The sequence below is a fragment of the Haliotis rubra genome, unplaced genomic scaffold, assembly GCF_003918875.1.
Source record: "Haliotis rubra isolate DU_JTF1 unplaced genomic scaffold, ASM391887v1 Scf638, whole genome shotgun sequence".
In the NCBI taxonomy this organism is placed as follows: domain Eukaryota; kingdom Metazoa; phylum Mollusca; class Gastropoda; order Lepetellida; family Haliotidae; genus Haliotis; species Haliotis rubra.
The window spans coordinates 57,041-74,170 of record NW_025767344.1 but is presented as its reverse complement, the minus strand read 5'-3'; the positions used below and the strand labels follow the sequence as shown (position 1 = coordinate 74,170).

At 42.1% G+C, this 17,130-nt stretch overlaps 2 long non-coding RNA genes across 4 annotated transcripts in view; both read left to right on the top strand.

Annotated features, from left to right (window-relative positions):
• Window positions 1-2,850, top strand: part of LOC124256755 — a 43,769-nt gene extending 40,919 nt beyond the window's left edge. For all 3 annotated transcript variants that reach the window (XR_006893080.1, XR_006893079.1, XR_006893081.1), the window contains exons 5-7: window positions 415-591; window positions 1,719-1,855; window positions 2,689-2,850. This is a non-coding gene — a long non-coding RNA (uncharacterized LOC124256755). The remainder of the gene's footprint in view (window positions 1-414; window positions 592-1,718; window positions 1,856-2,688) is intronic.
• A 1,003-nt stretch (window positions 2,851-3,853) lies between these two features.
• On the top strand, window positions 3,854-12,939 carry LOC124256756. The gene is made up of 3 exons (XR_006893082.1): window positions 3,854-4,026; window positions 6,746-6,876; window positions 12,717-12,939. It is a non-coding gene; the product is annotated as an uncharacterized LOC124256756 (long non-coding RNA).
• The last annotated feature ends 4,191 nt before the right edge of the window (window positions 12,940-17,130 follow it).

The following is a 17,130-nucleotide window of genomic DNA, read 5'->3' as shown; positions in this document are numbered from 1 at the left end:
GTTGGATGTATAACAGTGAATATAACCCAAGAAAATAGGTAAATAAGCGTTTGCCATAAAAACCCTCCCTATATTCCACAAGAAAGAGTCCATTGTACGATTCCAACTGTCATGACCACGTGAATCACGGTGAAATAACTAGATACATTGTACACTGATCCATGGATGTCGGTGGATGATGTTACCGCTTTGAGCAGTTCGGCTCGCCAAATACAGGTACAAACGTTATCTCTATTAATGATATGATGGGTGGTGATACGAATGCCTGGTGTATTCTCCCATGTAGCCGGTAATAATAATGTAGTGCGTTTTAGAACATTTCGTCTCCAGCTAATTGGAACTACAGAAATTATATGGTGTTATCGTTTGATATCTCCCGATAAGCGTAATCTTAACAATACCATTTTTTGACAGTGTGAGATGGACATGGTAATACAAATGGGCGCCTCGCAGACAAGATTGTGTATGCCAACCCATGCAGGCAGATTCGATCCCATCTTGAGTATGCAGCCAAGAAGTCAATAGATCTCCTAACTTTTGATTGAATGAAGCTGAACTGTACAAAGTCAAGTCAGCGTATCCTGGTGCAAGGTACATTTACAAACAATTACATTATCGTGAGTGAGTGTTGGCGTTTGATTTAAGCCGCTTTTGACAGCATTCCAGTGATACCTCATTGTGTCAGCCTGATGTTGGAAAAAAGACTGATGCATTTCTATAGGTTTACTGCACTTTGCTGAGGAACACGAACATAGAATGGTGCAGACAAACCTTGAAACTTAACCAGCGCTACCTGTGCCCCTTTCTAAAGTACCGTGGGTGGTGGGCAGCCTAGTGGTTAAAGCATTCGCTCGTCACGCAGAAGGCCTGGGTTCGAGTCCCCACATGGGTACAATATGTGAGATTCCATTTCTGGTATCCTCCGCTGTGATATTGCTGAATATTGCTACAAGCGGCGTCAAACTCGCCTCACTTAAGGTACCCACATAGGCTGTACATGAGGCGAGAGGTTGTCTGGTTCCTATTTAACGCCGCACTCAGCAGTATTCCAGCTTTATGGTCGCTGTCTGTAAATAATCGAGTCTGACCAGACAATCCAGTGATCAACAGTACGAGCTTCGATCTTCGCAGCTGGGATACTGTGACATGTGTCAACCAATGAAACGAGAGGAATACGAAACCTAGAAAACATATCCAGGGCGACAAGTGCCCCCGTCTAAAGTACTTGATGGAAGCTATATGATGGTGCTAAACGTTCTAACAAACGTCATGCTTTTCAGAGTTTTAAATAAATTGAATAGATACCAAATGATCAACTAACAACATAATGTCACTTTAGATAAAGTAAACCCAATATGACTTGTACACACAAATACACGCGTGCGTGCTTCCATTCAATTACCCACAGTAGGCCTGAATGATCGAATACTGAGAAAACTATTACACATCGAGTACTGATAGATTAGTGATATGTTTGAAATCTAACATCTTTCTCAATGAAGCTCACATTTTGACAGCTTCACGTTCTTTTACTCACAATCTAAATGATAGGATTCAATCAGACAATCATAGGATATTTTAACCAGCAGTAACAGTGCCATAGTTTCCCCACAGTAATATATTCTTGTAGACAGTTTCCTGTATTCTGACTGAGGATGGTAAGCGCCATTGGCAAATGATGACGTTGTTTTGATTTGGCGTAGTCCATCCACTTCCAGACTCCTCCTCCGATTGTCCCCCAGGCAACTACGACGTCATAAAAATGACCTGTCCGAGAAGTTTGGCTGTCACCCTGGTGATGTGAGTGGGTTCCCTGAGAACAGCCAGGACTCTCGGTCTCATGGTCGAGCTTCAGGTGAGGACGTATTTGACAAGGCACTTTTGTCAACCAGCCTTTTCACATTGAAAATCCTTTAATGGTTCAGTTTATAGTTTTGTCAAGGGAGGTCAGTTTCGTTCAACTTGTGTCAATGATAAGACCGCAAACAGAAAAGACATGGACTTGCAACACCATAACATGATATTAACCATTTACATCTTGGTTCATTGTGCTAATGATATATACCTTTTTATGCTTATTATTTATTAACTGTTCACAGTTCTTTTGCTAGGTTTATCCTATATTTCATGCATGTTAACCTAGTATGTGAAATAAAACAAATATCATCACGTTGATCTGTGTGACTTGATACTTAGTCAACAAACAATTCATAAGAACATGCATAATGAACGACGGTGGGGATGTAATGTACTATACGGTTCTTTCCCTTAATGAGTGGAAGATGGAATAAAAGACGGTACAGACTCCTCATTCAGATACTTATATATCAAATTAGAATAAACATTATCTCACAGAATCTTGACTGCTTCAGACCCGTGAAGATCCGGGATAGAATAGCAACCCATGCTTGCCACAAAAGGCGACTGTGAAGCCATTTACTCGTAAGAGGCGACTAACGGGATTGGTGGTCAGGCTCGCTGACTTGGTTGACATTACGTCATCGGTTCCCAAATGCGCAGATCGATGCTCATGCTGTTGATCACTGGATTGTCTGGTCCAGACTCGATTATTTACAGACCGCCGCCATGTAGCTGGGAATATTGCTGAGTGCGGCGTAAAACTAAACTCACTCACACACTCACTGGATTGCTTGGACATGTTTTTGACTATCTCCCGTTATACCGCAGTTTCCACGTGGGCAGCGGAGCAAAGGACCCGGAAGCAGTTTGTGGCCTCGGCTACAGAGATCACACAATGTGTTTGCTATTGCAGAGAAATTAGGATTCACGGCAATATTATTGACATTGGCGGAGGTTTCTATGGTCACAAAGGAGCACCCCTATCGTTTGAAAAGGGCATAACATCCGTAATTTTAGGCACGGTGGCCAGTCGGATCAGGCAATAGAGTTGCGTCCCTCTTGTCTTAACCGAGTCGTGGGCAAAGGCTGCATTCCTGATATTGCAGGGGACGTAGCTACCATTACACGCGATTGTTGCTAAAAAGGTTGGGCAAGTCCTCAACACTATGTAAATAAAAGCTTTGCAACCTATCGTGGGCGTACACGAAAATTGGCTTGCTACGCGCCCGTATTGAAACAATTCACGTCGTTGCTGGTTGGTTTGAAAGCGGTAAAATGTCAAGGACCTGCATCATCAAAGCGGACTTTTGGCTGACACCAGTTTAATTCATGAAAACTGAAAATATTATGATGTCAAAGTCGGTCATGATCAGTCGCCGCCATCATGTAGTCGTGATACAGGGGAGATAACAGCTTAAGGCAAAATCAAATTCCCCTTTATAACCGTTTCCTTTGTAAATCAGTTTAACAGTGAAATTTAGGATTAATTAATTTCTGCAAATTGATGTTTGGCGAAACAAAACAAATAAAAGCGTATGTAAGTATCCACCCAACATAGCGGAACACTGTGAAGATAATCGTTTGAAAAAGCGTATTGCAGTATATCGATAATACCGGAAAGTCCAGAAATTAACTGGTATCTGTATCTTGGCATTATGGGCACTACCCCTGAAACCTTGACAACAGTTTCTGAACGTAGCGCATAGTGAGTGAGTGAGTTTGGTTTCCTTTTACGCCGCTTTTTTAGCAATATTCCAGCAATATCACGGCGGGGACAATTCAGAAATACCGCACACATTGTACCCATGTGGGGATCTGGAACCTGGGTCTTCGGCGTACGAGCCAACGCTTTAACCACTAGATTACACTCCCCACCGCCCTGAACGTAGCATAACCTTAGCATACTGGTCTGGTCGTTAATGTTGATGCTACCAGTTGCTGTTTATATGCTCCGAGTGAGCTACAGGGTCAGCGGCGCGTTTGTTTCTCAGGCTGCTGCCACCTTGAACAAGTCTCTTGACAAGTACTTCCCATTAGCTCCAATGTCAAGGTCATAGCAGAACCAGGGCGGTACTTTGCATCGTCGGCGTTCACCTTAGCGACCAGTGTGATCGGAAAAGGAAATGCCTTGGTAAAACAAAAAAGATCGCAAGAACTCAGGTACAGGTATGTGTTTTCAAATGATTGTCTGTTTTTGGGGCAAGTAAATCTAGAAACACATCGTCATACGTACATTTCATTCTTTTTCATGATTCAGTACTTTTCGAGTTTCAATAGGAACGACTTTGACTTGAGTGAATTCATATTGACCATAGTTATCGATGACTGCCTGAGACTGAATGCTTTTTGATTGAACATCACTTGATCACTTGTAGTTATCGATGACTCCTCTTGCCTGAGACTGAATGTTTCGTGATTGAACATCACTTGGATCACTTGTAGTTATCCCGAGTAACAAGATATGTGGGCTTGAACCGCTTTTCTGGTGATAACATCCAGTTTTATCATCTTCCAGGACTGACCTGTTACACAAGTGCAAACCGGACCTTGAAACGTATTTGTAACACTCTATGTGAATCTCAAGACTTTAAGGTTGTGATAAAATATTGTACGGACGCTTGTATCAATGGCAAAATAAATACAATAATACCATTTTATCTGCTCTCGTGAAATGGGGTATAACAAAAGTCGGTGTATCGATCAACAGCCTGTCAGTTTTAGTGGTGCAAGCTTCCTCGACCGGGCCTCCATTACCAAAACCTGTAAGCATGTTGACCGAGGCATCTCCAAACTGTGGGTATAACTCCAGACAAACACGAACTTGGATGTGTCGATCTGACGGTTGTCTAGAAGCACAGCTGAGTCACTGCCCCTTCCTTATTATAGCTAAAACACATGGCATTATCATGAAACGGCCCTCCTAATATCGTAGACATTTGCGGGCCGCTGCAAAATGATATTGGACCGCTCAACCTTAAATGACGGGCCACTATCAGTTCTTGTTTGTCAAGGATCATAGTGGGTGGGTGCGTCGGTTCATTCTAGACTTTGCTTTGACTGGCAGATACCTTTGGGTAAACCATCACAAGCAACCTGAATTTCCGTGGTTCCGAATAGCGGTAATATTACTTCTTTGCTGGTACTAACCTAACAATTGCACTATTAACGTTGTTGTTGGACCAAAACCGAACGTTAACAACTAACGCCAGCAGCGTACCTGCCATTAGGCATTTTAGGCACGTGCCCACTTACACTTAATATTTCAGCAGCAATTCGCCATTATGCCCGTGTCATCAGCATCAAGCGGGAGATCCTTCAGTGCAATGAGGATGATCAAGACGTACCTTCGGTCCGAAATGGGTGATGTCCGTATGCCATCACTTGCACTTCTCCGTGTCCATAGCGACATGCCAGTAAACACACCGTGTCACTGAGCATTTTGCTGCTCGGAAGACGAGGCGCATGGATTCCATCTAAGACTGTACATAACGTGCTGGACAGAAATATTAATAATTCAGAATACAGATTTTCTTTCTTATTGATTCACGTAATTGTCATTTGTCCAGACTCATGTTTATATATAAAGTGCACCAGGAGCTAGCATTCTAGCATTCAATATGCATTTACAACACTGCATGCAAACAATTGGCTTCAGCCGATAAAGTCTAGCACTAGTCTGCTACAGATTTTCATATGCATATCAATTGTATGTACTTGACTTCTGTAACCCACAACACACACACACACACACACACACACACTCACAGACAGACACACAGACACACACACAGACAGACAGACAGACACACACAGACACACACACACACACACACACAGACACACACACAGACAGACAGACACTGAAGCTCAAATTGGAAAACCTTGATTGTTTCCTTTTTTTCAACACAAATTCCACGTATTTTAGTGTTATTATCGGTATCAAAGATGGAGGGTATTGATCATTTGCAGAAGCCCTTGGTTTTATCAACTGCCCTCCCTTCGTTGGGCAGTTAGGCACGGAAGACCTCGGCTTCTGCAAATGATAATGCCCTCAAAAATAGCATTACCTCTTTATAACAGGCCATGGTCTCTGTCAAGAGCCAAGGTCGAATTTCGTCACGTTCTGTTGTGACGTCACTTGAATTGTCTGATGACGTCATTGCATCTGGTCAGTCAACCCCTGTCAGAAGTTGGTTTTTAGTAAACTTAGTCAAATTCCTTCATTGTTTCTTTTTCTTTCATCACAAATTCCATGTATTTTAGCAATAATAACGGTTATGCCTATTTTTAGGGCATTATCATTTGCAGAAGCCCTCGGTCTTTTTCAACTGCCCTCCTTCGTCGGGGAGTTCATGGAACATCTCGGCTTCTGCAACTTATAGTGCCCTAAAAAAGTAGCATTATTACCCTTATATTAATGACCCTGAAGGTCCGGGTTAGAATGAGCCTTCACTCCTCTTCCTTATTAGTGACCTCGTGAAGGTCCGAGTTAGAATACCGAGCTTCAGTAACCCATGCTTGTCGTAAGAGGCGACTCAACGGGATCGGGGGTCAGGTTTCGCTGCTGGTCATTTTGCTGGCTTGCTGGCTTGATTGACACATGTCGTTGGTTCCCAACTGCGCAGATCGATGCCTGGCGCTGTCGATCACTGGATTGTCTGGTCCAGGCTCACTATTTACAGACCGCTACCATAGAGCTGGAATACGCTGAGTGCGGCGTAAAACTTAAACTCACCTACTCACTTCTTATCAAGTAGTAATTTTCAGTTGTGTCGAACAATTAAATATAGTCCGTTCAACTTCTACACAACGGTTTTGTAGAGAACTATATACGTTTGAAATATTGTTCTCTTATTCATGGTTGTTTTACATTGTATTATTATAGAGAACAAATGTAGAGTCGGAGATGTCCAGCGACAACAAACCAGCGTTCATGTACTACATCACAGACGGTGTTTCTTTGATCATTCAACGTCATCATCTTCGAAGGCATGCATTATACCTAAACTAGTAAAGGTAGATATCATACCTATATTCCACTCCCATTCATCTTGTTTATTTGTTTGTTTAGTTATTTGTTGTTAAACAGCTCATTTAGCAAAATTCCAGCGCTTTGTGAATAACTGAGTCTGGGGTTATTGCATCGATCTACCAAACTTCTAATACGAGTCAGGTGAGCATGACACACCCAATCGCGTAAGCCGTCTCATACGACAAGAGTGGAGGTTGCTATGATCAATTCTAACCAGAAATTTTAATTTATCCATTCCGAAGATCTTGTATGCACAGTGAAACCCGATCTATAAATATATAGTGATTCCAAGTGTGACGTTACTGATAAGCAATTAATTCTCCCTCAATGACAAGCGGGACGCAACTCGCGATGTAACTCGCTGAAAGATGAGATCCATGCCTGCGACTTCGCTCCTTATTCAACAAAGGAAGTAACGAAACATGGTGTCAGAAGCGTTAACCATTCTGATAATGAAATCACTGTATTTTGATACTCGCCAGACACTGATTGTTTAATCTAATGTATGCACGAGTGCACAAGTTCCATGCATGGCGTGTTCGAACTGAAATCAAATCGGAGCACGTGGTATAACTACCCCTCCGTGATCAGCGCAAGCATAGTAACGAGCAGGAAAAATGCGACAAAAACTTTATTCTGTAGACTCGATCCTACTATCAAAAAAGCCGAAATACATTGTTTCTAGCCGCCAGTAGCTCTGCCTCGTTGGTATGGAATTATCTCCTTGGGTTCAGGGATGGCTTGATCACGCGGATCTCGTTGCTGGCAGACGATACCGAAGCTTCTGCCTATGACGTTATAAAACAACCGGAAATCGACTCTTGGCATGTGCTATGAAGCAGGTATTACATCCGGTAGCTAGACTTGTGAAACTGACGGACTGCATCGGGCCTCTGTTTACCGAAATTTGAAGAAATTTTGACGCAGGGTTAGGGGACAGAGTGACAGGCTGGATCGATATACCGCTACTCTTGGGGTAAACGATAGATGACGTATCGCGCGTCTCGCGGCGGCGTACTTAAACTGGTCTGCAAACAGCTTTGCTTTGAAGGCGCCGGGCAGTCAAGGAACCCTAAGGTATCAGGAATGGACAATCTGTGAATATCTTTAAAGCAATCTGGATATGTCGAAGCGAGTGCCGAAGAAAAGTTCCATTGATGAATGTTCAGCACATATGGAGAAAAGGCTCGAGTGGTGCAGGGAAATGCAGGGTACAGCGACTTTGAAATGTGGTTTTAAACACGCATCAAAGCTTCAGCCTTCGAGCAGGATCACAAGAAAGAGGTAATCAAGAGGGGTGGACGTATCTGCAAAATGGTTCCGAAGTTCCTCACCTGAGTGTCATGCCTTGGGGTGGTATGGGCAAACTCTGGGTAACAATCTACTGCTAACTATTACAAGAAGGATGGATTCACGCAAGCACCGTAAACTTATAAGGCAAGAAGGCATAGTGAATCTTCATATAGGGCAGAGGGAATACCTTTCAAACTTTACAGAACAATGCACCTGTACACAAGTCAAGACACCTGTAACAAGCTCTTGAAACGAGTCACGTGACCTTACATAAATTCCCCAGCGGCATCACCAGACCTGAAACCGAACCTGAAAATATGTGGCAGATTATGAAGGACAAATTAGAAAAAGTTGGAACCGAAGGAGTGTCGTTGAGTGGTCTAATCCTCATCAGTCAAATATGGGTGGACCTACCCCAGGACTAATACATATAGACAATCGGATTTACGCGCATGGGACGCCGTATTCAGCAGCATCGAGAGGAAACGGCAGTGACCTACCGCATTCATTGATCGGTGCATAAATGTAAACTTCGTAGTATCCAGAGTGGATGTATGAACAATATAGCTGAATTCTATCAGTAAATAAATTTTGAAACTATTGCCCGTGAAAAGTCGCCTTTTTTCTGCTCGTTACTGTATCTTACCGCTGCATACGTTCAACTCTGTCAAATGACGTGATATCGACACTGAATCACTAATGTCAGACCAATGAAGATCAACAAGCACCTGTTACCCCACAGATTCTGCATACATGCCTGTAAATATTCCCTTGCCCCAAAACTAGATTTGAAAGGAACTTGTGCCACTAACTTTTAAAGAAGTTCAAAGAAGCTGGCACAATTATCTTATATAGCAGCTAGACTGTCAAATAATCCAAAGAATTCAAGTGTGCCACTTTGAAGACATGTATTGGGTCACATGTTCTTGATTTTCATAGAAGGGTTTGTGGGTTTGCCAAATGAAAAAGATACAAGGAAGATGATGAAAAGGTGTTGAATGAGTCCAGAAAAATTCTGTGCATAGGCGAAACAAATGACATTTCGAAAGGTATTAAGAGCTTCAATAAAAGTGGATCAGGAATCCTTAGGAGAACATTGATTACACATACCACTGTGCAATTCTACACTGGTCATTGTAGAACTTTACAATTATGGGCATAAAGAAGACAGCTTAATCTGTGATAGAATAGTTATGGGGATTCAGAGATCAGAATTAATTAGAAAGAGATTCTTGGTACAGGTGAATCTAAGCTCACTTTGCAAAACGTGTCTCCATATGAAGGGCAATGAGCACATGCAACCACAACAACTGAAATCTATCAGTATACTGCAGAATCAGAAGAAGGAAAGCTTCATTAGGAAGTAGAAGGAATCATCTACGAAAACAGAATCGAAACAGCCTTTCTATGATAGGAAAGGGTCCAATAGCAGGAATAAAAAGAGACAGATATCAGGATAGAAATTTGTGGGAATGCAAGTTCTGGCGACAGAAACATATATTTGAGGGATAGGTGCTCAGCATTTGGTCATGCGCGCAAGAACTGCAAAGGAAAGAACCACTTTGAAAGAAAGTGTTCGATGACAGAAAGTACAAAGAAGAAACACAGTACAGGGATAAGGTCCATGCTGTTCAGGGCTATGGAGATACTTGGACGACTCTGGAGGTCGAGGAGCTATATTCTGGATCTATGGACAGCAGAGAACAGATTACAAGTGTTGGAAGAAGAGAAATACAAGAAAAAGTTGTTTGCTTGAATTGAAAGTTAATGATGAAGATGTGATGTTTCAGCTGGACTGTGGAGCAACAGTTAATCTCTCTACCTAAAGGCAGTATACACTGAGGTCTTGTATTGATCCACAGCTGAAAAATGTTGGATGAAACTGCAACAACTTTGCTCATACAATGACACAGCAGAGACTGTGCCCATAGGTAAGAGATTTGGTCAAAATTACAAACCCCAAACATGGGGAGGCAGGATAGTGTTGAAATGTTGATTGCAAAAGGTGACCGAAGACCACTTCTTGGATCAAGAGTTGTTCAACACATGCAGCTGATCACCCGGAACTAGGACGTAACATCATGGTCCATCAATCCAGCCTTGTGAAACAAACACCCTCACTGGTCTAGGAATCGTCCAGAATTGCATAGCCACAGGATATAACTACGGAATACAAAGATTTGTTGGAGGGCGACGAAGAAAATTGATGGGGAACTTCATTGGAACTTGATGAATTTCAGTAACCCCAGTTCAATCTATCACCTTTGCAGAAAAAAGTTTCTGTAGCCATGAAACCCAAAACTTCAAAAGATGAACTAGAAAGTTTTGAAAATGGAAATGATTACGGACAAAACTTTCAGCAAGATTCCAACATGAGTCAGTCTGACAAATGAAATGAGAACCCTGAAGCATTTATCACCAAAGCTGCCCCATAAGACGATGACTTCTGCCACATGCTGCTAGAGATTATTTCACTTTCCGTGAAGAACTATTCTGTTCAGAACGATGTAGATCTTCTTCAAAGGTAAAGGGTGGTCATTCCCAGAAGTATGCGGGCTGAAATCACAGAACGAATACACTCCAGCCACATTGGAATTCAAGGATCTATCTCAAGAGCATGTGAACTTGTGTATTGGCCAAACATGACAGGAGATTTAACTGATCATATAACAAAAAACGTGAAATCTGTTCAACAAGATCAGGGAGAGAACCACTTAAGCTATGATTTTACCGGGTCCCGAGGATGGGATATGATTGCAAGTGATCTTCGAGTTCAATGAGCATGATTATCTTATTGTACCGTGGACAATCCTCCGACTATTTCTGAGGTAGACCGCTTGAGGGTAAGAACGCAACAGAGGCTATTGAGAAACCCAAGGTTAATTGTTATGGCATACCAAGCCAAATAATTACAGATAATGGCCCCTTTTAACTCGGATGCGTTCGACAGATTTGCCTCCAGTTGCTGGATTTCGCGCATGAAACCCTTCCTCCTGTGATACCCTCAATCAAATGGCAGCGTTGAGGAGTGCGGTAAAGACTGTTAAAAAGACTCATGACAAAAAATCAAAACTTGCCTCAATCAGACTATACCTTGCATTGCTGGATTCAGAGATGATGTACCAACAGTGAAGGCATCGGTACATCACCAGTACAAAGCGATATTCAACAGGAGGAACGAAAACTCGCCTACCAACAGCCAGGAGAGTTTGCTCCAGACCGAGTACAGTTGATAACATCACTGACAAGCTTCGCTGCCAGTCAGACAAAACAGGCCAAGTACTACAATAGGTCAGCTCATTCATTGCCCTTTGCTGAGAGAAGGCGATGTCGTACGGATCAAACCAACAGAAACCTACGTTGGCAAAGTTAGTAGGAATGAACAGGTTGGTGAAAGATCTTAGCAAGTGAAAACGCCTGATGGAAGTTTGAGGAGAAACAGACAAACACTTGGGAGAGTCGAGAGAACCTGCAAACCTGGAGCCAGCCGAAGATGAGTCCCCAGTTGACCTTTTTACTATGAGACACACTGAACCACAGGTGGCAGGATCATCTCAAGCAAAAGGAGAACAGGAGAGACGAGGCGTAGCTCAGGTACGACGCTGTCGAGTGGAGGTGAAGACCGACCAGTAGTAGAGAGTGTAGAGGACAGAGTGCTGCAAGAACCTCAAGTGGAAGACAAGTTACAGTTCCATCAAGATTCAAAGACTTTGTTCAGTTTTACTTGAAGTTGAAACTTAAGTTGTGTATTCTTCATATTTCCCGAAAGATCTCTAAGTGGGTCATATTTCAGTTACCCAAAGCTGTTTAACAAAGAAAGTAACGAACATCATCAAGGTACTGTAATGGCTCCCCAAGCCAGTTATCTAGGCATGGCGGACATTGTACATGAATAAAGGCAGGTTATTATTTAGAGAGGAAAGAGGGAAGTTGTAGAATACGACCACTGAACGTGTGTTTATCATCGCATATGTTCATGTTGGTACTTTCTTTACAGTCGTTAACTCATTTTGATAGTAATGCCGACTTGCTGCTTCTGCCACGGAGGCGAAGTCTGAAACAAAAATAGGGTCAATCACCACCCAGACAACTACCCCACCCAGACAACTACCCCCACCCAGACGACCTCACCCCACCCCAGACGACCACTCCCCACCCAGACAACCACCCCACCCAGACAAATACTTCCACCCAGACAACCACTCCCCACCCAGACAACCACCCCACCCTAGACAACTACCTTCACCCGTGACAACCACCCCACCCAGACAACCACCCCACTCCAGACACCACCCCACCCAGACAACTACCCCACCAGACAATTCACCCTGGCACCCAGACAACCACCCCACCCAGACAGCTACCCGTAGCTGCGTTCAGAGAAATACTCCAGTTGCTGACTGAGATACATATGAAAATGAATATAAACACCAACTGCGTCCCAGAGTTATTCCCCACCCCCTAAACGTGGACTCCCCTAAGCATCAAATGATCGGTCCCTTTATAACAAATCGAAATGATTCGGTTGCAGGTGCCCTTCTAAAGTGACGTGACCTTCAATTCCTACGCTGTGGGTCCGACATGTGACAGCCTTGACTGTGTTAGGGAAGGAGTTGTCTCTCCCTGAACTGCATATCGGGGACTGGCTGGTACATGGAGGAACATGGCGCCTACACCAGTATATAATAGCATCACGTTTTAACGGAATGCCAATACCTAGATGTCATTATATATATCCGAGGAGGAGAAGGCCTGGTAAGACTTCATTGGTTCAATGTTTAAACCATATTTACGACTTACTGCAGTTGTCGCTGTAACGGCTCCTCACCGTCGTGATAGAAGGATATTACTGTTACATGATAGCTTTATGTTAGGATGTGAGCGGTTACATAGAACCATCTGAAAAGTTGCTGTAAACGGTTATATAGAAGCCATGTTGGGGATGTGACGGTTACATAGGAACTATCTGTAAAGGTTGTAACGGTTATATAGAAGCTTTACGCTAGGGGATGTGACGCAGTTAAGATATAACTATTTGTAAAGGTTGTAACGGTTATTACAGTTTTATGTTATGACGGTTACGATAGGAACTATCTGTAAAGGTTGTAACGGTTATATAGAAGCTTTATGTTAGGGATGTGACGGTTACATAGGAACTATTTGTAAAGGTTGTAACGGTTATATAGAAGCTTTATGTTAGTGATGTGACGGTTACATAGGAACTATTTGTAAAGGTTATATGCTATATAGAAGCTTTACGTTAGGGATTTGACGGTTACATAGGAACTATTTGTACAGTTAGGTGTAACGGTTATATAGAAGCTTTATGTTAGTGATGTGTGACGGTTACATAGGAACTATCTGTAAAGTTGCTATATGGGCTATATAGAAGCTTTACGTTAGGGATTTGACGGTTACATAGGAACTATCTGCAAAAGGTTGTAACGGTTATGCTTTTATGTTAGGATGACGGTTACATAGAACCATCTGTAAAGGTTGTAACGGTTATAGAAGCTTTACGTTAGGATGTGACGGTTACATAGGAACTATTTGTAGCTAAGTTATAGCGGTTATATAGAAGCTTTACGTTAGGAATGTAATAGAAATGTTTCCTACTAAGCCTGTCCTTGTTGTTTTAGCCCGTCGGAACAACTGTAATTCAATCAACAATTAAAGTTGTTGAATTCATAAATTCTGTAACCGACATCTTCCTATTATCTAATGTGTGTTTCATATGCATTTTGTTGTTTTCAGAATTCCATTTTACAGAAGACAGACTACATATCAGTGGAAACAATTCTTAAAGTAGTTGTGAGCACCTCGTCCTGACAATATATTCCAGATGAATATCTAGTTAATTGATGTAAGACATACAAAGGTTTGTACTGGTGGACCGGGTAACTATAGTAGTATTTATAGTGACTTGATTGTATACGAGCATGTGCGGCTTGTATTACTCATACTGTGGAGGACGGTGGGTAACCTAGGTAGTTTATAGCGTTCGCTCGTCACACCGAGCCCTGTCTGATTCCCTCACATGGGTACAATCTGTGAAGCCCATTTCTGGCGTCCCCGCCATGATATAGCTGGAATATTACTAAAGCGGCGTAAACTAAACTCACTCACTCACTTTAGCGTCCCCGCCGTGATATTGCTGGAATATTGCTAAAAAGCAGCGTAAAACATACTCTCACTCCTCCTAGTGCGGACATGGCGATCACACTATAAACATGCAATCTTCTACCATGAATATGATGTGGCCATGACACACCTCTCCACAAACCCTGTTAGTATATAGCAGGTTATGGAAACCCTCGACTAACCTTGCCTATGTATAAGTACGGATATATTTTGCATTCTGCCCGACTTGGAAGTCTTTCAAACCACCTTGATGTCAACGTATCTTGTTATGACGCATGATCTTGTTACGGAGATTGTCTTCCTCTGCCGCTACATGTTACTGCATTGGGAAATATATGTATATTCATATTCCGCAACAATTTGGATTGCTTTATTTATCACGCAACTCGGAGAGGGACAAGAACGCCCATGTCTTATTGGTAACTATACTGTCCCTCTGTCAACGTCATGCACAACAACAAAGCAACACACCCATGCTACACCCACTCACCCCCTTCTTAAACACACCCCTACCCCTCCCCTTCCGCAATAAACATACCCAACACCTTAAACACAACCTCCACCCCACAATAATCGCCCCCGCCCCCATTCCGCACAACAAACACACCCAACACCTTAAACACACCCCTCCACCCCCCACCCTACAATAAAACACACTCTACACCTACTCAACACCTTAAACACACACAATACACACCTACACACAAGAAACACACACAAACTCTCTGTCTCTCCTTTGAAGAGGAAACTTCTTAAAGACGATGGGTACAACGTGAAGCACATACTTCTGGTATCCCCGCGTTGATACTCGCTAGAGATATTGCTAAAAGCGGCGTAAACTCACTCACTCTTAAAAAAGAATGATTGTTTTGACTCCATTTTGAAGAGAAAGAGGACAATCGAACTGTGTGTTTCTATTTGGACCTCACACCTAGCTAGCACACCTTGACAAAACTGAAATAATGTTCAAAGTGACGTCAACAGCAATAAAGACTCACACAGATCATCAGTTCGAGAAACTACTGCATTACTTACCTTCAGTGAACGCTTGTCGCTGATCCGGCTACAGGAAACCGAAACAAAGAGAAATTTCCAAGTAAAGTTTCCAGACATTCCGACCTACCACACTGCAGTTGGGTAGAAACTGTGTGCCTGCATGGCCGAATGATAGATGCATCCTAAGATGCATACATTGTATACTATCGCTTCGTGCCTTTAACTAAATTGCCCTTGATAATGCAAGTTATTTCTTAACTTCTTTAAGAGGCATTTAGAAGTTGAGCCGTAAGGAAGGATAACAATATATGGATGAACTGAAATAAAGCAGTTGTTCATCATATATTGTTATCCTTCCTTGGGTTATTTCCCTTACCATCCACGGGGTTATTAAATAATTTCAAATAAAAACTTTTAATCATGACAAAATATAAATGTAAATAATATTTGGCACAAATAGAAAAAGGAAAGGAACAATTTATAAAACGGAAGTATCCGAAGATTTCCGAGTGTTACGAAGTCTTTTCGAATGCATGTCAAAATACCGGTTTTCAATCAGCGTATCGCAATACGTTTCGTTTTCATGTCTGAACCGGTATATACCTGTAAACCGGTTATATTGCGCAGCCCTAGTCTTTACTATCCTCTCGAACAAATTCCTTTCCGAGTTCCCTTACTGCTGTCGTACCCCGTCTCCATGCACAATCGTCTTAGCATCTTATCGTTAACGCTATGACGTGTTTGGCGGGATCCTGCTATCGACATTAGATAGTAATAATTCATAAACACATCCTGCAGGTATATGATGAATATGGGAAAGGTTTTGTCACTTTCGTTTAGAATATATATAAAATAAAAACCCATAATGATCCATAGCGCTTTATTTAAAAAATAGTAGAAAGCTTAAACAAGCTGAAACAAACAGAAATCAGTAAACTTTGTTTCAATCGACAGGCTTTAACATGCCGAAATCGGCTCTCGATTATGCAAGACAGATGTTGAACTGGAACGCGTACCTGCGAAACCATCACGATTAACACGAACAAACACAAATAGTGATAAGGTTAATATAAACATTCAAAGCTATAAGTAACATGTATGAAAATAATATCGGCGATAGCTAGACATCAATATGTACAAATTTTATTGAAAGTTGCAGAGTAATCTATTTCTTTTATCATGTCAAATTCACCTGGGAAGTAACTACGTTTGTAACGAACTCGAGGGACCACCAATAATTCGTTATAATCATTTCAACGGAAATATATGGCACGTGGACGCGACCGAAACAGTTATAAACGCAGTTTACTGTACAATCAAACATATCTACATTTTACAGTGAACTAGCAGCTTACACACTCTGCAAATACTGATTCATATCTCAAACGAAATGTACCCGAACGATGCTCTACTCATTACTGCAAACCACGCAGTGTAAACAAGATATGAACTTGAGGACGTGGCAGAACTAAAGAGTGACTTGTCTGTGTCTTGTGTTCTGTCTCTTGTCCCTACATTTTCCACTACACTAAATTAGAATCACATGCTCCCTCAGCGAGTACCGTTTGTAAACACCTGAAGAGATGGAGACGTGTGACAGCTGTGATTGGATGAAATAGTGCTTTGAGAGACATTTTAGAAGTTGTGAAGATGAAGGAAAACTAAGTTCTATGGATAGTCAACTACTTTATTGCAACGAGTGCGACGTTTCGGTCTAGGTTCTAATACCGTTATCAAGCAAGTGATCACTTGCTTGATAGCGGTGTTAGTACCTACACCGAAACATCACTTGCTTGATAACTAGCAGG